General features: G+C 37.8%; 1 pseudogene; it reads left to right on the plus strand.

Annotated features, from left to right (window-relative positions):
• Window positions 1-25,337, plus strand: part of LOC132231866 (glycolipid transfer protein-like) — a 170,930-nt pseudogene that overhangs the window by 44,657 nt on the left and 100,936 nt on the right.

Consider the following 25,337-nt stretch of genomic DNA (forward strand, 5'->3'; position numbering starts at 1 on the left):
AAGGTAAAGTCCTTGTGGAACTACTACCGACTGAATCACTTTAACTAAATTCAAAGGAGATAGCCACAGAAAAGAGTTCACCATAACAGACAGTACTGAAAATAATAACACAGACTCTTGAATTCTGCTTAGATCCACACTTTGTCAGGTTTATTCTATCCTAGCTTTTTCTAAGCAGGCCTGTAGAGGCAAACGTTGAACCTTAGGATATAGAATATTGGTTGCTAGGTGAGAGAGAGAATGAGAGGTAGAGATAGAGATAGAGAGGAGGTGGGAGTGGGGGGCATTTGTCTTAAGAGCAACTATAGAGAAGCAACTATATTCTTGGTGTAGAGTCAATGCCTATAAAAAGATATTCTTCAGTCCTACCAATACCTCAGAAGCCATGAATATTATGGATGAAAAAAAACAAACACAACAACACAAAAACAAAACAAAAACACAACTCATTTGTCCTGCAGGATAACTCAATTTGAAAGAAATGTATATGGATTTAAAATAATACTACATTAATTTAAATTCTTTAGATGAAACTACTTTGGTGGAAATTTTCCTAAAAAAAATCAACAAATGATTTGCCTCTGTATCTAATCAGCCAATCAGCTGATTACTTAATGAACTGGAATTTTAATGCAAAAATTTGGTGATTATCCACAATTCTTCCTCCACCAAACCCAAACACTTTGTGCTTATAATTTTTAACAAATTAGTTAATCTTTTCTTCAACAATATAACAAGAATTTGTTAATCAAAGCTGAATTCCTGGCCAAATATCTCAGAGCAGCGTGCAGAGCATGCAGTCAAGCAGATAAGAACAAGTTAATGACTAACCAAGTGGTTTTCATTTCACTATCAAGAAAAACAAACAAACAATAATGCAGGTAGCTGTATGAAAATAAAATAAAAGGCCAAGGCCTGTTACAGAACTCTCAGGACAAAGACTAAGGAAAGGAAGAAAGCCAGTGGAATGGGCTTATTCTAGCCCCATGTACTATGTCCATTGACATTCTAAGGGAAAACCTTCACCATGGGAACACTGGTCCAATTTTGACTGGGAAGGTGAAACGAGGTGGGCAGTTCTGGGAAGAGCTTAGTGAGTTGTCATTGCTTTTTTTTCAAAATAAATAGGAGTTCAATCTACTTTAATAGCTCTTCATTCTGACTTCCATCTCCTGGGTGGAATTCAAATGTAGAATAAAACTGAGCAAGTGTGGGTCTGAGCAGAAGTCAAAGTAGACTGAGGGTTCTAAGTCGTATGTGTATGAAATTATTTATGGAAGGGGCCTGTGCCTGTTAATCAGAAATAATGTCTTCTAGTGAAAGAATATACTAACTATATAATTGATTATTTATAAAATCACATAGAAAAGTTTACGAAGTGAAAGAATCCTGCCTATGCCTCATTTTAGGTGGGTACTTATAAGGTATATGATTGTCTAGCCACTATGATATACACACAAAACTAATACAAAAATAATATTGAGTGTAAATTGTAATTGAAAATAAAAAAGCAAAATCTAAAAATGGAATACATGAACTTATACATCAAATTGATAACACAACTAAGCACATTAAAAACAAATATTTCAAGTGACTTAAAAAATAGTAATAAGCATGATTCTTCTATAATTCATATAGATATATTTAGAATGATTTTACCATGAGGAAAAATAACACCTAATTCATGGGATTGGTATGAGGAATCATCAAACTGATAGACATAAAATATATGAAACTGTGCCTAGTTCTGAGTAGTACACAATAAATATTAGCTATTATCATTATCCCTCTAGATGGTAAATCATTCCTTTGTCACCAAAGAGGAACTTGAATTTCAGAACATTTTAGTGACTTACACAAGATATAAATTAAATCAGTGGATTGAAAGTGTTGATTTAATTTCTATGACAGGTCATACTGAAATTACCTGAGCTATTGGCCTACTCCTGAATATATTTCCAAACTCAAAAATACAAAGCCACAATTGAAATAGATTCACATGTGGGTGTTCAGAAGAGGCACTGAACAAAATGTCATCAAATCACATTTTACAGTAAATGCTACTGCAGCAGGAACAAAATTTGAAATTGAAGTTGTTCATCTTCATAGTTCAGACCTTTTGTTGAGGACTGGAGACTTCACAAGAAGAATCCTTTAGAGTAACCAAGGACCAGCACATGGAGGAATTCATTGTGAGAAAGCAGAGATTCAAAGTACACAAAACTAATTCTATAATCAGTTGTTATCAGAGGAGAGGAAACATTTTTGAGTAGCCTGGTTAATGGTGATCAGGCTGCCCTACAGATTGGACATCGTGCCCCAGCAATCCTGTGTCCAAGTGAAGAGAAGAAAGCAAACTAAAATCCTAGAATCAGAAAAGTCTGTATGAGGAATTGAGAACACAGGCTAGTCATGGACACTCATTGATAGAATATAGTATTTTTTTAATATATTTTATTGATTTTTTACAGAGAGGAAGGGGGAGAGATAGAGAGCTAGAAACATCGATGAGAGAGAAACATTGATCAGCTGCCTCCTGCACATCTCCCACTGGGGATGTGCCCGCAACCCAGGTAACATGCCCTTGACCGGAATCGAACCTGGGACCCTTCAGTCCGCAGGCCGACGCTCTATCCACCGAGCCAAACCGGTTTCAGCAGAATATAGTATTTATAATGTGTAACCAATGTAGAGTGGACCGGTATTTTTCACATTAGAAGAGGCAGCTGTGGAACAAGTTGGTGTTCAGAAGAAAAGAAGAGAAGCCGAAACTCACCAGAAGGGCATCAGGAGAGGTCCTTAGAGCACTGGACTGGAAGTCACAACTGTCTTCACCATCAGGATCACAAATTAAGAGTCCAGGTCCAATGAAGAGCACATTCCAAGATAAAGGAGAAATAGTAGATATCTCCTGGCAGGCAGGATGGCTGCATTTAGGATTGCACATAAAATGGAAGCTTTTTTTTTTTTTTTTTTTTTTTAACAAATTAGAGGCATTTTCAGGGAATTGAAGTTTCTACAATTCAGTAGGTGAGAGATGAACCAAATTCCATTTATTTATTTATTTATTTATTTATTTATTTATTTATTTTTCTTTATTGATTAAGGTATTACAAATGTGTCCTTATCCCTCCATTGCCCTCTACCCCTCCACTCATGCCCTCACCCCCCTGGTGTGTGTCCATTGGTTAGGCTTATATACATGCATACAAGTCCTTTGGTTGATCTCTCCCCCTTACCCCCACCCTCCCCTACCTTCCCTCTGAGATTTGATGGTCTGATCAATGCTTCTCTGTCTCTGGATCTGTTTTTGTTCATCAGTTTATGTTGTTCATTATATTCCACAAATGAGTGAGATCATGTGATATTTATCTTTCTCTGACTGGCTTATTTCGCTTAGCATAATGCTCTCCAGTTCCATTCATGCTGTTGCAACTGGTAAGAATACCTTCTTTTTTATTTCAGCGTAGTATTCTATTGTGTAGATGTGCCACAGTTTTTGAATCCACTCATCTGCTGATGGGCACTTAGGCTGTTTCCAAATCTTAGCTATGATAAATTGTGCTGCTATGAACATAGTGGTGCATATATCACCCCAAATTCCATTTAAATGTTACCACTATAATTCAAGTTTTCCCCATAGACTGTGGATACACAAATTAATTTTTATATTAATTTATTGAGCAGAACTGTGCTAGGCACTTTGAATAGAACAGGGAATAAAATAATTATAGTTATTATTCTCATGGGCTTATAGATTTGTGGAGGATATAAACTACACGAGGACAAGTACTTTATATATATATTATTCACTTTTATACTCTACAGTTAAAAAGGAGTACCTGGGATGGAAGAGGCAATTATCAAATACTTATCAAAATAATTTATAAATAATTTCAGTTAAATAAGAATTTTAAAGTGTGATATCTATTGTACTTCTAGGAATATACCCAAGAGAATTGAAAGCATATGTACAAACAAAAACTTGTATTCAAATATTCATAGCAGCCTTATTCATAGTAGCTGAAAAGTATGAAAACCCAAGTGTTCATTAATTGAATGGATAAGTAAAATATAGTATATCTATACATTGGATATTATTCAGCCATAAAAGGAATGAAGTGCTGATTCATGCTACAACATGAATGAGCCTTGAAAACATGCTAAGTGAAAGAAGCTGGTCACAAAAGATTGCATATTGTATGATTCCATTTATGTGGAATGTCCATATTATGCAAATCCATGGAGATAGAATGTGGATGAGTGATTGCCAGGGGCTGGGATGGGGGAATGGGAAGTGACTACTAATAGGTATGGGGTTTCTTTTGGGAATGATGGAAATGCTCCAAAATTTATTGTGGTAATGGTTGCACAACTCTGTGAAAATATATCAGAAATCATTGAATTGTGCATTTTTAATGAATGAATTTCATGCTATGTGAATTATGACACATATAAATAGAGACAAAAAGAATATTCAAAATATTTGCAGTTTACTGCAGGTACATGAAATGCACCACCACAAACCAATGTGAAAGTAAATTACTCTTAATTTTAACCTTCATTCATCCTTGCACCTAGAGCAGCAGTTCTCAACCTGTGGGTCGCGACCCCTTTGGCAGTCGAACGACCCTTTCACAGGGGTTGCCTAAGACCATCCGGCATATAAGATATTTACATTATGATTCATAGCAGTAGCAACATTACAGTTATGAAGTAGCAACGAAAATAATTTTATGGTTGGGTCACAACATGAGGAACTGTATTTAAAGGGCCAGAAGGTTGAGAACCACTGACCTAGAGAATGTTTGAAATGCTGCCCTCATAGAGGTTTTCTATAGATGCTAAATGAAAGAAACCTTATTCAAAAACACTGTTTTCTCAAATCTTCCTTCCTCACATCTAGGGTCATGTAGCCTCTATCTGTAGATTCAATCCTGACCCAGGATCTAAAATCAATCTTGATCTTGATCAGCCACAGATTGATGGAAGGCAAAAAGCCAAGCATAGGCATTGCCACAGTCCAATAATGCTACAGGGCATGGCTAGAAGAGGACTAAGTGAGGATCAACATCTGGTAAGTCTGTCCAGGACCCAATCACTGTTGTACCTGCTGCCCTCCTCTCAACTTCCTCAGTCCCACAGCACAGGTTCCAGATCATCCTAGTGACACAAATCCTGGAACATCTAACTTCTTTTAAACCTAGAAATATTATCAGAATAAAGTTGGTTTTGACAAAAATGTATACTTTTTTCTTTTTAATATATTTTTATTGATTTCAGAAAGGAGGGGAGAGGGAGAGAGAGATGAAACCATCAATGATGAGAAAGAATCATTGATCAGCTGCCCCCCAGCATGTCCCCCACTGGAAATCAAGTCTGCAACCAGGAATTGAACTGGGAGCTCCTGGTTCCTAGGTCTATACTCAACCACTACACCAGCCAGACAAAAATGTATACTTTTTTTTATTCAATTTCTCTTTTTTTTTTTTAGAGATTCAACAGCTATATATGTATTAAGTCAACATTGAGGGCTTACTATATGAGAAGCATTGTCATAGGTGCTAGGTATACAAAGCTAAAAAGTAACGCTCCTACTTGAAATGATAATGGTAATAATAGTAATCTATACTAATAAAAGCCTAAGTGGCATCTTGCCCTTGTGTCATCACAAGATGGCCGCCCCACGTCGTCTCAAGATGGCCACCACAAGATGGCTGGCAGGGGAGGGCAGTTGTGGGCGATCAGGCCAGCAGGGTAGCAGTTAGGGGGTGATCAGGCTGGCAGGCAGGTGAGCAGTTAGGAGCCAGCAGTTCCAGATTGTGAGAGGGATGTCCGACAGTTGGACATCCCACGAGGGGTCCCAGATTGGAGAGGGTACATGCTTGGCTAAGGGACAACCTCCCCAGTGCACGAATTTTGTGCACTGGACCTCTAGTAACTAATATATTTGAATGTTCACTAAGTGCAGTTACCAGCCTAAGTGATAGAGTGTCATTAACTTATTTATTTTTCACAACAACCTTACATTGTAGTTTCTAATATCTGCATTTTAAAGATGATAAAAATGAAACCCAGAGAGCAACGTGTTCAGGATTCAAATCTTAAACTATCTAATCCTTCATACCAGCTCTTAATCAGCATATTGTACTGTTCAGAGAACCTAGATTCTAATAAGAATCCCAAATACTGTCCTCAGATATCACAAAGCAATCTTGGATTATGATAGAATTCAGTCTTAAAATGTCTGTTGAAAGAACTATTAACAAGGTTTCAACTCCCATTCCTAAAATGATTCATCATTGTGGGTCAGGACTAGAGTTTCACAAGATAGTGGCAGAGACCAGAGGTCAAGTTTAAGGTGTTATTAAGGCAGGGAGGGACAGGTGTGTCCTAGATATCTAAAGAGGCTCACAGGTGCACAGCCCACTGAGTTCAGGTTCAAAAATATAAGTGAAGACTCCAGAGGCTAAATTATTCCAGAGGCCAGTCTAAACTACAGTATTTATCCCTCCTAGACAGACCCAGAGAGCCCAGGCTAAAAATGAGCATGATGGTGATCCAGTAGCTCTGCAATGTGAAGAACCCTTCAGAATTATTTCCCAGACTGAATTCTGATCACAATGAGGAAAACTGCAGGTAAAGACAAGCAAGCCACCTGATTGGAGTGGGGAAATGAAAGGAGCAATTATTTCTAGCATACTGTGTATATGCTACAATTTAATAATACTGCCTCACATGGAGACACTTATATCTGAAACCAGCAAATTGGATTGCACTGTGATCCTTTTAGACTTAACCAAAAAAAGGAAGAACAATAAATATCCAAAGAACTAGAAAAATCATCAACATGAGCTAAAACAACATTAGGAATATCATAGAATATTCAAGAACAGAAATAGTAAGCAGTCTTGAAATTTATGCAGAGCAGTGATTCACCATTTTTGGCACGTTGTCTTTTCCAAAAGATGGCTACAACAATGTTTTCTTGTGTTCCATGTGTTCGTCTGGAGCCTTGCTGCTCCTTTATCATGAGTTGGGGGTCGAAGTTCCCTCCGTTGAGCGTGAGTGAGCTTGTTACTTCCTTTAGCCAGTAGATTGTGGCAGAAGTCATGTGTGAATCAGGAGGTTGGGTTACAAAGGGCAATGTGGATTTTATCTTGTTAGCTAGAACACTCACTTTTTAGAGCCTTGAGATGTAAGAATGCAACTGTCATGAGACTGCCATTCTGGAGAACTATATGTAGACATTCTGGTCAACAGTCCAGCTAAGCTCTAGACAGGAGTCTGTTTCAACTGCCAGCCCAGTGAGTACACCATCTTGGACAACCAGGCCAGGTCAGCCATACCAACACTTAAATTCCATTTCATGAGAAACCCTAAGTAAGAGCTTACAAATTCCTGGCTCACAAAATTGTAAGCAAAATAATGGTCATTTTAAGTTGCTATATTTGGGGGTAAATTGTTATGTAGCAACAATAATGTGAACAACACAGTGAGAGATAATCACTGAGCTTCTAAGACCCATTCCAAGACACATCTGTGTCATTGAAACCCCAACGATGACTGCTGAAACATGGCTGAAGGACACCAGTGTGGGGAGGAAGAGCCTGAGTATCACAGGTTAGTTTAGTGTCAACAGTAAGATAATCTGTCTGTAAAAGTTTCATTATCTATTCATGCTGTGATTAAACTTTGTGAGAATGCCACAATAATTGATTAAAATTATTTTCTGAAGCTCAATTTTTTAATCTAAACAAATATTTACTCCCTGACTTCAGTTTCAGAAGGTAAATAAACCTCCAAGATAGTAGCATGGAATTTGCCATAGTGATATGATCAATGAGTCAGGTGGAATATATGTATTTGTGTATTCATTCTCAACTCCATAGCTACATGTCAGTGGAGACTGCAGAAATGAATGGTAGAAAGAAACCCTCTATTCTTTCTGCTGTGGTTTTATGTCTACTAGTTATAAAAATACATATTTAAAGTAATTGCTTTAAATTATAAGTAGTTATTCAGCAAGTTATAAATCAAGATTATTAATTCTATTACCTCTTACCTTTCACCTATACTCATGATTAAAATTTTTGCAAATGATGCACCTTGTTTCTGCCTCAATTTCTCTTCCAAATGCAGACTCCCATAAACATGTCACCTACAAAATGCTCAGGAGAAAAAAAAGGTGATTCAGCCATTGCCTCCTCACCTACTCAGCATGCCCTCAGCCAGCAACCTTATTCCACTTCTGGCATTTAGAGGGTTCTGGTGTATCCTTTGCCCTCAAAAATGCTACCAACATGATAAAGGTTGAGATGAAAATTAATCATTTAGGGAGCTTCCTCCTGCACCTATTTTGAAACTTTCTAGGAGGGTGGAAATCTGTGGAACCTTGAAAATCTGTATAGGGATTCACATTGGCTATACTATGCTTGGAAACCTGAGAAAATCCATGACTAGTTACTAGAAAGAAATGAGATGACATCATTTCCCAGCATTTGAGATTAAAAAAACCTCAAATTGAAACAGATATTCTGCCTCTAATTTACTATATCTTTCTGCCCATACCACTGTCTTCCTACTTACCACCATATATTTGCAGTCTCTAGTTGGGCCTTTCTCCCTACTTCTTTTATGTCTTTGTATCCTTACTGTCTAGACCTGGCTCAGGATATAAGAACTTAACAGACCTTTGATAAATTAATACCATTGCAACTTAGTTTTAAATTAAAAGTCATGAATCTAATGATGCCTGAGAAGCATCTACTTTGATGGGAGGGGGGAGAGGGAGGGTGGTCCATAGAGAGGCCCAGTGATCTTACAACAAGGTTTGGCTTCTTGACCTTGCAATCAATGTGGACATGTCATCAAATCTTCTCACAAGTAAGAGATGGGATAATAATAATAGTACTTTTGTGTTTATCATATTGATTTTTATGGCAATCTTTTAAGACACTATTTGACAAACCCTATTATTGTCATTTTAAAGATTAAAAAAACTGAAATTCAAGAAGGTAAAATTATTTGCCTGGTTACACAGACATAAAAGGACAGGAACAGGAAAAAAATCTAAAGAATCCAGGCCTGCTGTCCTAACCCAGTGGTCTTGCCACTACAGCCCACTGTAAAATTCTGGAAAGAGTGGAAATCACTGTTTACACTAAAAAATTCATTTTGGATACTGATCAAAATTTGATGTTGTGGGTTTCTGCAATCCACCTTAGCTGAGAGAGAGTCATTTTTCATTTGGGGGCCAGCACTTTAGTAGTTGAAAGCAGTCTGTGCAGTCATTTGGAATGAAGGATGAGAAGTTCCCTGAAAAGGTTTGAAGTCTTAATTCAATTGATATTGGCACAATAAACTCTAGGATGCATCCAAATCCATTACTGAGACTTCTCATGCCAGTTGATTTGCAAAACTAGATGTGGAATTGCATCAAGTTTTTTTGTTTTCGTTTTTTTTCTATGTGTTTTTAAAGTAAAATGATACAAATCTCATTTTTTTCCCCACATGAAAACCAGAGTGTTTATTCAATGATGGTTTCCCTCTCTGAATGATACCATAGGAAAGGCAAAAATAAAATATCAACTCTTGCTTACTGTACATAGCAAAGCTTCCCGATTCTCCATGCTAGAATGGGCTGTACCAGGGGTGGGCAAACTTTTTGACATGAGGGCCACAATGGGTTCTTAAACTGGACCGGAGGGCCGGAACAAAAGCATGGATGGAGTGTTTGTGTGAACTAATATAAATTCAAAGTAAACATCATTACATAAAAGGGTACGGTCTTTTTTTTTTTTTTAAGTTTTATTCATTTCAAAAGGGCCAGATCCGGCCCGTGGGCCGTAGTTTGCCCACGGCTGGCTGTACACATATGGGTCTGGCAGTGAGCAATGGGGACAGGAAGATTCCATCAGTCCATATTCCCATGGTCCTTCCACATTCTCATGGCCTTTGACTAGGAATTATAAACATCAGGAGAAAAAAATGGAAATTTTATTGCTGTTTTCTAAAGCCAGTCTTTTGGAATTTATGACAACCTTTTAAACTAAATATTTTGGTCACAACTCCTTTTGCTACACTTATGCAAATACAACCTAATTCTGACTCTGTCATTACTTTTTAAAAAATGAATCTTTATTGTTGAAAGCATTACAGATGTCCTCTTTTTTCCCCTCTCAGTACTTTTCCTCACAGTTTTCTATGAGACCCAAGATTCCAAGGAAAGGCTAAAAACACAGTTTAAAGTAGTTTTGAAACATTCCAGAAAAAAATATGGAATAATTTCTTATCAGGATGTTTATAGCTTCATGTAACAGAAAACCTTGATTCAACTTTTACTTAAACAGTAAGAATATTAATTGCCTCCTGTAGTAGGAAGACCAGAGATTAGGCGTGGTACAGTCTGGGCCCAGCAATGAACTCTGTGTGGCTTGAATTCTCCTGTGGCTGCCTCTTGTCAGGATTCAAAATTGTTGTATTAGGTCTAGGTGATGTATCTAGAAATAAGAATGACCAGAAGCAGATAAATGGGAGTATCTTTTCCAAGTGCTGCTTTCAGAAGGAAAAAACATTCCCCAGCAGATGTTTGACTCATTAGCCAGACATATGTCACATAGCCATGCTAAAGCAATCATTGGCAAAAATACCAGAATCATCATGTTTGTCTCAGATCAACTGGGACACACCCCTTGAGACTGGATTGAAGACAGTTTCCTTCAAGTGTACAACTGCAGAGGAAGGTAGATATCTGAAAGAAGAAAGAAGCTGGTGTAGTGGAAATTGGAGAAATGAACTGAATAGTGGTTTGGGAAAAGGTTTCTATAGCATATTTGGTATTTTCTTATTCTTACAAATTCCAGCTTTAATTATTGAGTGTTTAGTATGAATTGTACGAGGACCTGAGGATATTAAGATTTTAAAAGGTAACATCTCTGCCCTAAAAGAAAACATAGTCTTTTCCATACATCTAAGAAAAGGTGATTTTGTTTAAACAGGAAACTGGAAATGTCTACCTTCAAAAATGGAAAAAAAACCTTAAGGACTTGCTGTTCCAAAAATTAACAAAGGTAAATTCCAACTCTTCTATACATAATAATAAGGAAACAAGAGACAAAAATTTTTCTATTTTCATAAGCAAATCATTTAGTATAAAGGCAAATGGATAGGGGGAGGAAAAGTTAACAATAAGATTCCACTGGCCCCATATGAGGCCTATGGTATTATAGAACTAAAGAGAGCTGAGCTTTTTAATTGAAAACAAGATAAATAATTATCTTTGATTCTTATTCTAAGAAGATAATAATTAGAGTGGATCCCCACTCCAGGGTCAATACTCCCAGCTTACAACCTGATAGAACTCCCCAGCATAATGTTAACAGAATAAATAGAACAATATATTCCCAAGTCTGTGGGAAAGGCAAGAAGACAATTGGGGATCTTACTTCTATAATTTCTGCCTTCTGAGGATGGCAACTACAGATAATTTTAATAAGAGATCCCACTATTGAAACCTATAACCCCTAGAGTATCTTTAAGAAAGAAGAAAAGGCCTCATTAGTGGCTCCTTTCAATTCCCATATATTAAAATTTGAAGATTCAAAATGATGGAAAATAATTCTCTATGCAAGTAATCTGGAAGAAACACAATATTTAAAACAGAAATCCCCAAACGCTAAAATATGAAAACAACTACTGAGAATACAGAACAACACAAAGGACCAAGATAAAAGATAAATAAAAGAAATTGATCATCAAAATGTTTATCAAAGTTAGAAAGTTAAGGGTATGTTATCTGGAAGGTTAGTCAGGATTTTGTATTTTCATTGTTGATAAAGAGCAATGTTTAAAGGAAAGAGCTCTGTCTTTCTACAGCGCAGTATTGTGTTTGCATTCATGGATCGAGATGGTTACACTATCTAGCATAAAACATTGATAATAACTTGATCCTTCATCATACCCACATACCATGAGATACTGAACACTCATTTTGAGGAATATCATAAGCAGGAGGCAAATTTAATTTTAAGAGCCAGAGTGGATATGTAATTATAACAGTTAAACTTTAAATCTCATAGGACAATGGGGAAGGAAGATTTTAAATGTCATCTAATTGAATTTGCAAATCCTTAGGCAGTGAAGATAGTGAGAGATTTTACAATGGCATGTCATCTAGTTTATAGAGACTTGTTTCCTATTTGTAAATCTTCCTGTGAAAGCTACTGAAAGATTCTAAGTGACAAAAGAAAGAAGAAATGAAGTAATAAATTGACTCTGAAGACACAATTGGATATCATTTAATTTTGCCTTGGTTTGGATTAGGAATGCTTAACACAGAGTTAGCAGGGATGGCTGAGCATTTATAATCTCATGCAAAGAAATTTTAAAGCTTCCACTGGATCAAATCTCTCTCTCTCTCTCTCTCTCTCTCTCTCTCTCTCTCTCTCTCTCTTTCTCTTTAAAGTGCTTTAACATCAGGATCAGGAAGCTTATTGGATCTTTTTAAAAGCACCAATTCTATTTCCAATTTTATTACCCTTCCAATTTTATATAAAAGGTACACTTTCCTTAGAGGAATTAGGCACCTAATTCTTTTGGAAAGATGCAGCTGTCACTGAGTAACATGATCTTTTCCTGCCCTCCTCACCCAGGCTGGCAGTGACTAGACTCCAGCTCAGAGTGGCTTTCGTTTTCAGAGACGCTGCAGTGACAGCTGACAGGAGAGTAGTAACAGCTAAGGTGTCAAGCCATCCCTTCCCCAATCCCATTAGCTTTGGGAACGTGCTAACTTGAAAGTCCATAAGGGTCATTTAAGAACAAGTATTAGTAGATAGTATAGGTTTCTATTCCTCTACATAGTCCACTTAAGGGGGATTTTTTTTTTTAAATTTAAGACCATTAAATGATTTTACTATAATTGAGACAACATAGCTTGGAAAAATATTCCAGTGCATATATCATCTTGATGTTCAAGCAACCAAGAGAACTAAGTCAATGTACAAATGTTTTTAACCCTATACCTAAGTGACAGTATATAATTTTTTTTACAGTAAAAGATCACAAAATATTAGCTTGCTGTCAGAGTAACACAAAATAGATTCAATTTCCAATATAGGTAGGATGCTGTTTTCTATGGCTCCCCCAATAAAAACAACAAAATATTCACTGACTAACATAACCTTTAGATCTTATATGATAATATGCATAGGAAGGGTTGGGTAAAACCCACAAATCAACAATATGCAAAGCACAATTGAAATTAGGTAAGCACTGTGGAGATTCTTTCAAGGATCCTCCTAATTTATTGGAAAGATAATTGTATGTAAGTATCATGTAGTGAAATATTACCCCAATAGATAATAAGTTTTACCCAAATAAAATGATAATCTTGATATTTCAGAGACACAGTGTGATTTATTAGAATGAGTGCTTGCCTTTGGAGTCAAATGTCTCAGTCTACATTTATTAGCCATTAATTTCTCTGTATTCACTTTCTCATCTATAAGGTTGAACTGCATTATTTCCAAGTTTAAACATTCCCCAATTTATGATATCTTAAGAACATGTGCTATGTTTGTATAGTGGTTTACAATGAAGCTAACAGGTAAAATTAGTAAATTATTAAGATTATTACCTGAAAGATTCCAAAATAGTAGTGGAGTAAGTGGAAGCTACACTGACACTCTCCCAGGACCAAACTGAAAATACAGCTAAAATACAGAAAGACCACCTTGAAAAATCAACTGAAGACTAGATGGAGAGAACCCTGATAACCAAGGATGAAAAAGTAGAGACCACATAGAGACTGATAGGAAGAGCAGAGATGTGAAAGGGCTGGCCAGGCTCCCAAAGACAGCAATTAAAGGTCCGGAGGAATACCCACTGAAAAGTCAGGGGTCTAAACCCCAAGCTGGACTCCCCAACCAAAAGCACCAGAGCTGAGAAAGGTGCCCACAAAACACCAGTCTGTGAAAAGCAGCAGGATTGCTGTCTATCAGCAAGAGATGGCTGGAAATGCAGGCACCCTCTGAAAGGACCAATGGACAAAATTTTGTGTGCATCCACTCACATTGGGCTCCAGCAGAGGGAGGGCAGCGTGGCCTGGAGCAGTATGAGGAGAGTCCAGGGTTGGAGGCTCTGGGGTTGGAGCTCAGAGGACAGCCACCCTGGTTTCCTGTGCTGAGTCATTCCATCACCCTCCAGAGGACTTCTTTCTCCGACAGACCTGCGCTATACAGGTGGTTTTGGCCTGGGGGAATGGCAGTTGCCACATCCTATTGGAAAATACCCTGTCCCTACCCTGAGATCAATAGCCTGAGGCGGATCAAGACTGATAACAATCAAACTACAGGTAGAGGTGCATCTCTGGAGGCTTTCAGTTTTTGCCTGATCTCCTTCTAGGTCAGTGGTTCTTCACCTTCCTAATGTCGCGACCCTTTAATGCAGTTCCTCATGTTGTGGTAACGCCCAACCATAAAATTATTTTCATTGCTACTTCATAACTGTAATTTTGCTACTGTTATGAATTGTAATGTAAATATCTGATATGCAGGATGTATTTTCATTGTTACAAATTGAACATAACTAAAGCATAGTGATTAATCACAAAAACAATATGTAATTATATATTCAATATGTGTTTTCCGATGGTCTTAGGCGACCCTTGTGAAAGGGTCGTTTGACCCACAAAGGGGTAGCGACCCACAGGTTGAGAACCGCTGTTCTAGGTCCATGGCTAAGAAAAGCAGACATTGGGCACATCTTGGTCCTTTCCAAAGGTACCCAGCCCCAGCAGAGGGAACCAAAAGCTGATAACCCCAAACAGGTGCTCAAGGCCAGTCAGGAACAGTGACTGATATTGTCCTGCACTAGAGATTGGGAGTCATAGCAGATCTACCTAATACATAGACACAAACACAAACAGGCAGCCAAATGGGGAGACAAACAAACAAACAAACAAACAAACAAAACAAAACAAAAAAACAATCCCCAAATGGAAGAACAAGAGAATTCTCCATTAGGAGAGCTAAATGAAAGGGAGATAAGAAATTTATCAGAAATAGAGTTCAGAATAATGATGTCAAAGATACTTAAAAACATGAGAAAAGATACAGTAACTATGAAAAAAGACCAGTCAAAAATAAAGAATGACATAGCACTAATAAAGAACATATTGGAAGGAATACTAAACAGATTAGGGAAGGTGAGGATCAGAGTAGAAAAAAATCACTCAATGAGAGAACCAAAAAAAAAACAAAATTAAAGAACAGCAGGACAGTTTAAGGGAGATGTGGGACAACAAGAAGTGTAACAATATTCACAAAATTGGAGTGCCAGAAGGAGAAGGAAGAGGGATAGAGAATGTGTTTGAAGAAATAATGGCAGAAAACTTCCCTAACCTGGTGAAGGAAAAGGTCACACAAGTTCAGGAGGCACAGAGAGTCCTAAGCAAAAAGGACCCAAACAGACCCATGCCCAGACACATCATAATTAAAATGCCAAAAGTTAAAGACAAAGAGAGAATCTTAAAGGCAGCAAGAGAAAAGAAATTTGTTACCTACAAAGGAGTCCCCATAAGGCTGCCAGCTGATATTTCATCAGAAACTCTAAAGGCCAGAAGGGAATGGCATGAAATATTCAAGGCAATGAAAAGCAAGGCCCTTAAACCAATATGACTATATCCAGGAAGGCTATCATTCAAAATAGGTGAAACAGAGAGCTTCCCAGACAAGAAAAGGCTAAAGGAGTTTAGCACCACCAAATCAGCACGGCAAGAAATGCTAAAGGGACTACTGTAATGAGAAAAAGAAACAGAGAGAGAAACATAGGCATACAGAATTAAAATGGCAATAAATAAGTACCTATCAATAATAGCCTTAAATGTAAATAGTTATATGGTCCAATAAGAAGAAAAAGGGTAGTTGAATGGATATAAACACATAACTCAATTATATGCTATCTCCAGGAAACCCACCTCAGAAAAAAAGACTCACACAAAATGAGAGTGAAGAGATGGAAAAAATTTACTATGAAAATGGAAATGAAAAAATATGGCATAGCAATACTCATATCTGACAAAATAGTCTTCAAAATGAAGGCCATCACAAGAGACAAATAAAGGTCACTACATAATACTAAAGGGATCAATCCAACAAGAGGATATAACCCTGGTAAAAATATCTGCACCCAATATAGAAGCACCTAAATATGTAAAAAAACAAAACAAAACAAAAACAAAAAACACACAAAAAAACTTCTAGAGGACATTAGGGGAGAGATTAACAACAATACAGTCATAGTAGGGGACTTTTAAACCCTGCTGACTTCACTGGATAGATCTTCTAGACAAAAAAATTAACAAGGAAACAGAGACTCTAAATGACACACTGGGTCACATGGATTTAATTGACATTTATAGAACATTTCACCCCAAAGCTGCAGAATATACATTCTCATTTACACATGGGTCATTATAAAAGATAGACCACATATTAGGACACAAAACAAGTCTCTGCAAGTTCAAGAAGATTGAAATCATATCAAGCATCTTCTCAGATCGCAGTGGAATAAAATTAGAAATAAACTATAGTAAAAACACCCCAAAACATTCAAACACATGGAGGCTATACAAAGGATTGTTAGAAAATACTATGAACAACCATTTACAAACAAGCTGGACAATGTGGATGAAATGGACAAATTCTTAGAAAAATACAATTTCCCAAAAATGAATCACAAAGAATCAGAAAACCTGAATAAGTCAATAATAACAAATGAAATAGAAACAGTAATCAAAAAAACTTTCAGCAAACAAAAGCTCTGGTCCAGACAGCTTCACAGGTGAATTTTACCAAACATTCAAAAAAGAACTAACACTTACCCTCTTCAACTATTCCAAAAATCCAAGAGAAAGAAACACTTCCAAGCTCTTTTTATGAGGCCAGCATTATCCTAATTCCAAAACCAGATAAAGACACTACAAAGAAAGAAAATTATAGGCCAATATCCCTGATGAATATAGATGCTAAAATCCTTAACAAAATATTAGCAAATCAGATCCAGCAATACATTCAAAACATCATACACCATGATCAAGTGGGATTTATTTCAGGGATGGAAGGCTGATACCATATTCACAAGTCCATAAATGTGATACATCACATAAACAAATTGAAAGACAAAAATCACATAATCATATCAATAGACACAGAAAAAGCATTCAACAAAATCCACCACCCATTTTTGATAAAACTCTCAGCAAAGTGGGAATAGAGGATCATATCTTGACATGATAAAGGCCATATATGACAAACATATAGCCAACATCATACCCAATGGGCAAAAACTAAAAGCATTTTCCCTAAGAATAGGAATAAGACAGGGATGTCTGCTTTCACCACTTTTATTCAACACAGAACTGGAAGTCCTAATCACAGAGACCAGACAAGAAGAAGAAATAAAAGGCATCCAAATAGAAACAGAGGAAGTAAAACTCTCATTATTCACAGATGCCATGATATATATTGTACATAGAAAAGCCTAAAGACTTCATAAAAAATTGCTAGATTTAATAAATGAATTTGGCAATGTGGCAAGATACAAAGTTAACACCCAGAAATCGATGGTATTTTTATACACTAATAATAAATTCTCAGAAAGAGAAACTAAAGAAATAATCCCATTTACCATTGCAACAAAAAGATGAAGATACTTAGTAATAAACTCAACCAAGGAGGTAAAGACTTAAACTTGGAAAACTACAGGAAATTGGAAAAAGAGAAAAAGATATAAACAAGTGGAAGAATATACTGTGTTCATGGAATTGGTAGAATCAACATAATTAAAATGTCCATACTACCCAAAGCAATCTACAGATTCAATGCAATCCCTATTAAAATCCCAACAGCGTATTTCACAGATCTAGAACAAATACTCCAAAAATTTATATGGAACCAAAAGTACTCTGAATAGCTGCATCAATCTTGAGAAAGAAGAACAGAGTTGGAGGGGTCCCAATACCAGATACAAGTTATACTACAAAGCCACTGTAATCAAAATAGCCTGTTACTGGCACAAGAACAGGCATATAGATCAATGGAACAGAACAGAGACCCAAGTCATTATGGTCAATTAATATTTGACAAAGGTGTCAAGAACATACAGTATTGTCAATATAGTCTCTTCCATAATGGTGCTGGGAAAATTGGACAGATATATGCAGAAAAATTAAACTAGACCACCAACTTATACCGTACACAAGAAAAAATTCAAAATGTATAAAAGACTTAAATATAAGTCGTGAAACCATAAAAATCCTAGAGGAAACCATAGGCAACAAAACCTCAGACATCTCTCCTAGCCATATATTTATAGATACTTAAAGGAAAATAAACTAAGTAGAAAATAAACAAATGGGATTACTTCAAATTACAAAGCTTCTGCACTGCAAAAGAAACCATCAACATAATGAAAAGGGAGCCCACTGTATGGGAGGACATATTTGGCAATGATACATCTGATTAAGGTGTAGTATCCAAAATATATGAGGAACTCATACAACTTAACAAAAGGAAGACCAACAATCCAATTAAGAAATGGGCAAAGGACCTAAATAGACACTTCTCCAAAGTGGACATACAGATGGCCAAGAGGTATGACTGATCACCAGAGAGATGTTAATTAAAATGGCAATGAGGTATCACCTCACACCTGTCAGAGTGGTTACCATCAATCAATCAACAAATGACAAGTGCAGGTGAAGATGTGGAGAAAAGGGAACCCTAGTATACTTCTGGTGGGAATGCAGACTGTAGCAACTATTATGGAAAATGGTATGGAGTTTCCTAAAAATATTAAATACTAGAAGCCCATTGCATGAAGATTCACGCAATAGGCCTTCCTTCCCATGGCTGCTGGCACTGGTTTTCCTCCGGCACCCTGGACCCAGGCCTTTGGTCTGGCCGCAGCGAGGCTTGGCTTCTCCGCTGCGGCCACAGCAGAGAAGCCATGCCTCTTCAGTCTTCAGTCTTCAGTCTTCAGTCTTCACTCCATGCCTGCATATGCAAATTAACCACCATCTTTGTTGGGTTAATTTGCATAGTAACTCTGATTGGCTGGTGGGCATAGTGGAGTGACACCAATTTGCATGTTTCTCTTTTATTAGTGCAGATGGGACTACCATTTGACCCAGTGTCCTGTCTCACTTTTAGGAATATATCCTAAGAAACCCAAAACGCCAGTCATAAAGAACATATGCACCCCTATGTTCATAGCAGCACAATTTACAATAGCTAAGATCTTAAGATCTGGAAACAGCCCAAGTGCCCATCAGTAGACATGTGGATAAAAAAGTTGTGGTACATTTACACCATGGAATATTATGCCACAGTAAGAAAGAAGAAACTCTTACCCTTTGAAACAGCATGGAGGGACCTGGAGAGTATTATGCTAAGCAATATAAACCAGTCAGAGAAAGACAAGTAACACATGATCTCACTCATATGTGGAATATAATGAATAAAAAAAAAACTGAAGAACAAAATAGATCCAGAGACATAGAAGCATGGAACAGACAGTGCAATCTCAGAGGGAAGGCAGGGGAGGGTGGGTGGGTGGGAAGTGATCAACCAAAAACCTTGTATGCATACATGTATAGCCCATAGACAATAGGGTGGTGAAGGCCTGGTGCTGGGGGTAGAGGTGGGTTAGAAGAGGTCAGTGGGGAAAAGAGGGGGCAATAAAGATTTCTATATAAATAACATTAAAAAATCACCCACCTATGTGTGACCCAGCCGGCATGGCTCAATGTCAACCTCTGAACTGAGAGGTCAAGGTTTGATTCTTGGTCAGGGCATGTGCCCACGTGGCGGGCTCCATCCCCACTGTGAGGTGTGCAGGAGGCAGTAGATCACTGATTCTCTCTCTCATCATTGATATTTCTATCTCTCCCTCCCTCTCTCTTCCTCTCTGAAATCAATAAAAATATATTTAAAAAATACAAACAAACAAAACAAAAGCAAAAAAGTAAATATTACCCAGGATTTGAATGAATTTTGGTTAACAGGTGTTCCATATTCTAAAAAATGTTTTAACAATGATTTTAAATATAGAATACCTTTACTATGTGCTTTACCATCAATGCAACTAGGACATTTATAAATGAGCATATTTTTATTATGTTTTTAAAAATCAAACTAAATTTCTTCTATATGGTGTCACTATTTACATGTGAAGGTGTTTACTTCTTTGGTTTATCCTATTGTTTTCTGCCAATCCCTCAAATGGTTTTAACTGAAGGCAAGGTTATCACATGTGAAGGTGTTTGCTTTTTTGGTTTATTCTATTGTTTTCTGACAATATCCCAAATGGTTTAACTGAAGTCAAGGTTATCTTGCCATCCTTGATTTGGGGCAATCAGCCATCACCAAACAATTCCTGGTAATAAACATTGGAAGGAAAGGCTTTCAAACAGCTCCAGAATAATAAATTAAGTTATCGCTTTCCAAATAGGAAACAGGAGGAGGTTAATTTAAAATAAACCACTATAAGGTTTCTTACAGAGTTATCATCACCTGCCTTTCAAAATAAGAGTAATTGGTACATGTGAGGGCAGTTGTTCATCAGAAGTTCTTTACTTGGCTGATTATTCTCTCCAGGTATAATGCTTTTCAATAGATCAATCAGCAGTTTTAATTGGCTTTTTGAGACTATTTAACAGGATCATTTGGTCAAATGGCACATGTTATATAAATTGCCCTCCCTTTGCTTTCCCCATCATAGACCCACATACTCAAGTCTCATGCACTCCTGTCATCACATTCTGGCTCTCTCACTGTCTAGAAAGTTGGGAAAATTACTTCAAAATTTTAAGTCTCATCTATGTAATAATACTTATTCACTAACTTAATGTGAGGGCAAAGTGTTAATGTTAGTAACAAACCTAGTATTGTGACCAGAACATCACAGGCACCAAATAAATGGTAGTACTATCGTGCTAACCTACAAGAAGACTCAGGGCCCTAAGTATGTTGAAAAGACAATGATGAACCCTGTTGGCATATCTATGTGTGTGTGTGTGTGTGTGTGTGTGTGTGTGTGAGTTTTAAGAATAAATCTGGTATGCCTTTATATATAAAATACATGCATTACTGAAAAGTGAGAAGCAAACAATATTCCCTCTGCATAAAAAATCTGTATTATATTATTTAGTGTTTTAGTAAGCTCAGGCAACTCTAACAAAATATCATAGGCTGGATGGCTTATAAACAACAGAAATTTATTTCTTATAGTTCCGTAGGCTGGGAAGTCCAACATCAAGGTGCCAGCAGATTTGGTGTCTGGTGAGAGCACACCTTCTGGTTTATAGATGGCTGTCTTTTCAGGGTCCTCACATGGCAGAAGGAGCCAGTGAGCTACCAGGGTCTCCTTTAGAAGGGCCCTAATACCATTCATTAGGGCTCTACTCTTCTGACCTAATCAGCTCCCACAACCCCCCTAATACAACTTCCTATTACAATCACATTAGGGGTTAGGATTTCAACATATGAATTGGGGAGGGGGGGCATAAACGTTCAGTCTAATGCAGTTAGTTATATTATAAAATGGGAAAAGTATTTTTCTCGGGTGAGGAGTGAATCAGCTCTTACTTTGACTCATTACCACCCTGATAGCTCGCACCTGTGATGTTTGGTTGCGTTATTTGTTGATCTTATTGGATAGAATAAAGAAAAAAGATGGACTGGTGGGAGTTGTAGCAGAGAAGAAACAGGAGAGGGCAAACAAGTAACAGGAACTGGAGTGTTTTGGGGGCCAGCAAATCAAGTTCACTAGAGGTAGTGTAGATAAGGCATAAAACCTGGAACATGGTTGCTCAAGGGATGAAAAACGAAAAAACAAACAAACAACAACAAAAAACAGGAGGCTATCGTAAGTTATTTTACATAGGCAGAATTGAGACATTTCAGATAGGGTGCCCAGTTGTCTGATTTTTCCAGAACGGTGGAATTTTCCAGGATATGTGACATTTAATCCAAAAACTGGGGCAGGTCCAGGAATCTAGCTCAGGCCCATCAACACTAATAAAAGAGAAAAATGGTAATTGGCGTACGAGCTACCCTTTTCATTGGCTAATCAGGGCTATATGCAAATTAACTACCAACTAAGATTGGCAGTTAACTGCCAACAAGATGGCAGTTAATTTGCATATGTAGGCACAATGCAGGGAGGCGAAAGGGAAAGCAGGAAGAAGCCCCCTGCCACTGACAGTGATTGGAAACCCAGGGGGGAGCTAAGAGCTGGGGGGCAGGGCAAAGGCGGCCCTGGGGCCGCCTTTGCCCTGCCCCCCAGCCATGATCGGAGAATCAGGCGCCTTTTCTGCCCTGGCCAGTGATAGCAGGAAGTAGGGGTGGAGCCAGCGATGGGAGCTGGGCACGGTGGAAGCTGGCAGTCCCAGGAGCTAGGGGTCCCTTGCCTGGGCCTAAAGCGAAGCCCACGATCATGGGGCCGCTGCAGCTGCGGGTCCCCGCTGCCCGAGCTGGACGCCTCAGCCAGAGGCGTCCTGCAGGGGCAGGGGCGGAGCCCGCGCGATCGCAGCACCCCCTGCTGCCACTGCAGGTCCCTGCTGCCCGGGCAGGATGCCTAGGCCAGAGGCGTCAGGCCTGGGCAAGGGGCCGATCCTGCGATTGGAGGGTGATGGGGGTCAAGGCCTGAGGGCTCCCAGTATGTGAGAGGGGGCAGGCTGGGCTGAGGGACACTCCCCCCCCACACACACATACCCAGTGCACGAATTTCGTGCACCGGGCCCCTAGTTGATAATAAAGAGCAAAGGAGATAGTGGTTCTGGCACTGTATGATAAAGCAAGTAAAAAATTCACAACTGCTGAATTGTGTGTAATATAATACCAAACTGAAATTTATTTTCAGGATATCAAGATTAGATGTTTTATAGATATTTAAAAAAAATTTTTAAATGTATTCTATCTATAGCATGCGTTAGCTGATTTTATTTATTTATTTTAACTCGAGGTCATGAGGAAGACAATGGAAATATTGTTAATAACAAGCAAACAAAAAGATTGATAAATAACAAAAAAACTGGTTTACACCTAATACCTTAATGTCATCACTTAAAATAAAATGGTTTTTGAATGCTCGTAACTTATATGTGTATTAGCATCTCTCAAATTTCACACATTTTTAGCTTTTATCTTTTAAAATAAAAAATGTCTGACTTTTTTAATGAACAAAACATTGACTTTTATTTTCAGAAGAGAAAATATTTTCACTATATAAAATATACTCAACTATATAAAAATATTCAAAATATATTTAATTATATAAAAATATTCAACATTAATTACAAATTTATTTACACTTTAAAAGAAACAATATTTATTCTGGAATGTGTATGCTATCAAGTCTCTGTTGTACAAAACAATGAGACAGCTAATTAATAATGAGTTTCTTTTTTTTTAGCATGGTAAGTATTTATGTCAAATTTTAAATTGTGGGATTTGATTAGACATTAATCTTCATTTTATTGTTAGAGAAAATAACATCATATATGCCTGGGCTGACCAGCAAACCCTGAGCGACAGATGAATGATTACTCTGAAACAACATTTGCTGTGAAAGAGAGGGCTAAGGGAATGCTTGGCTAAAGGAACCAGACAGCATTGATCGCCTGCCTCTTCAGGCTTTTATTGTAACAGCAGTTTGAGGTAACGTTTATATTTTAGATACAATCAGTAGGGTAAGTAATCTTGGGAGGACACATGTGTCTGTAGTGTCCTTTAAGCAAGGACACCTAAAGATTAAGCATAAAGATTCTGGTAAACACCCTAGGGTCTGCATGTACACAGACTTGTTTGGAAAGGTCAAGGAACAATTAGGGGCAGCCACCTTTGGCCAAAACCCCCTAAGTTGGAATTCTGATAAACAGGGCAGGCTGCCTTCCGCCTATTCCTTTTTTAGAATTTCCTCCTTACAGACTTTCCAACCAAGTCTCCTGTGCTTCCCTACACACATATACATGTTTTTTTCAAGATGTGAAGGACATACAGATGCTTAAAAAAGAAATGCTTGGCCCTGGGCTGTGTGGCTCAGTTGGTTGAACATCACCTCAGGCAGGCTTAATCCCCAGTAGGGGGTGTGCAGGAAGTAGCTGATAGATGTTTTTTTTCACAGCAATGATTTTCTCTCCCCTCCCTTCCCCCCTCTCTAAAATCAATAAAAACATATTTGGAAAAAGAAGTTTGGACAGTAAGTTATTAAGGTGAAAAAACAAAACAAAAACCTGGCATTGTCAAATAGTCCATTCAATGGAACTAACATCAATCTGTGGTGAGTCCTGGCTAGTATCAGAAAGATGGAGATTAAGTCAGAAAATAAATACTCATCACTTAGCCAGCCTACAGAGTAAACTCCATAAATATTAGTAGCATTGATAATTTAACAACTCTTCTCAATGGATCTTTTAGCAAATAAATTAGAAATGTAAAGAGTAGAAGGGAGAGAAGGAAAAACTAAAAATCTGTAAATTTTATTAATTAATAGAGGCCTAGTGCAAGATATTCATACATGGGTGGGGTCCATAGGCCTCACTGGTGATGAGGGCCTATTGGGGCTGTCTCGCCCAGCCCCAACTGGGGCCAGGCCAGCTGGGTCCCGCTGGCTGCCGGCTGGGTCCTGGGGGCTTGCAGGCTGCTGGCCAGAGCCTGCTGGCACCAGCCGGCTCTGCCAGAGAGGGCCTGCCGGGCGGGGGAGGGGTCAGGGAGGTTAGCTGTGGGAGCACCCTGACCACCAGGGGGCAGCTCCTGCATTGAGCGTATGCCTCCTGGTGGTCAGTGCACATCATAGTGAATGGTCAACTGGTTGTTCTGGTCATTCCGGTCATTCGGTCTTAATGGTCACTTAGGCATATAGATAGATACATAGATAGATAGATACATAGATAGATAGATACATAGATAGATAGATAGATAGATAGATAGATAGATAGATAGATAGATTGGAAATTTGTAAAGGCAGAGAAGAACTAGGGCCACCCGAGTGGTTAAAATAATAACTAAAATGACCTTTTAAATGAACAAAACATTGATTTCCAGAGGAAAAATATATTTCACTATATAAAATATACTCAACTGTATAAAATATTCAAAATATATTTAATTACATAAAAATATTCAACATTAATTACACATTTATTTGCATTTCTTTAATAAAAGCTTTTTTTATATGAGCTTCTCAATTAAGAACTGACTTCAGTGACACTTTTTATGTTAAGAAATGTTGAGAAAAGTAAAAGGTGTGTGTGGTTTTCTGTTTCACTTGGCTGT

Source organism: Myotis daubentonii, chromosome 3 (assembly GCF_963259705.1).
Source record: "Myotis daubentonii chromosome 3, mMyoDau2.1, whole genome shotgun sequence".
NCBI classification, from domain to species: domain Eukaryota; kingdom Metazoa; phylum Chordata; class Mammalia; order Chiroptera; family Vespertilionidae; genus Myotis; species Myotis daubentonii.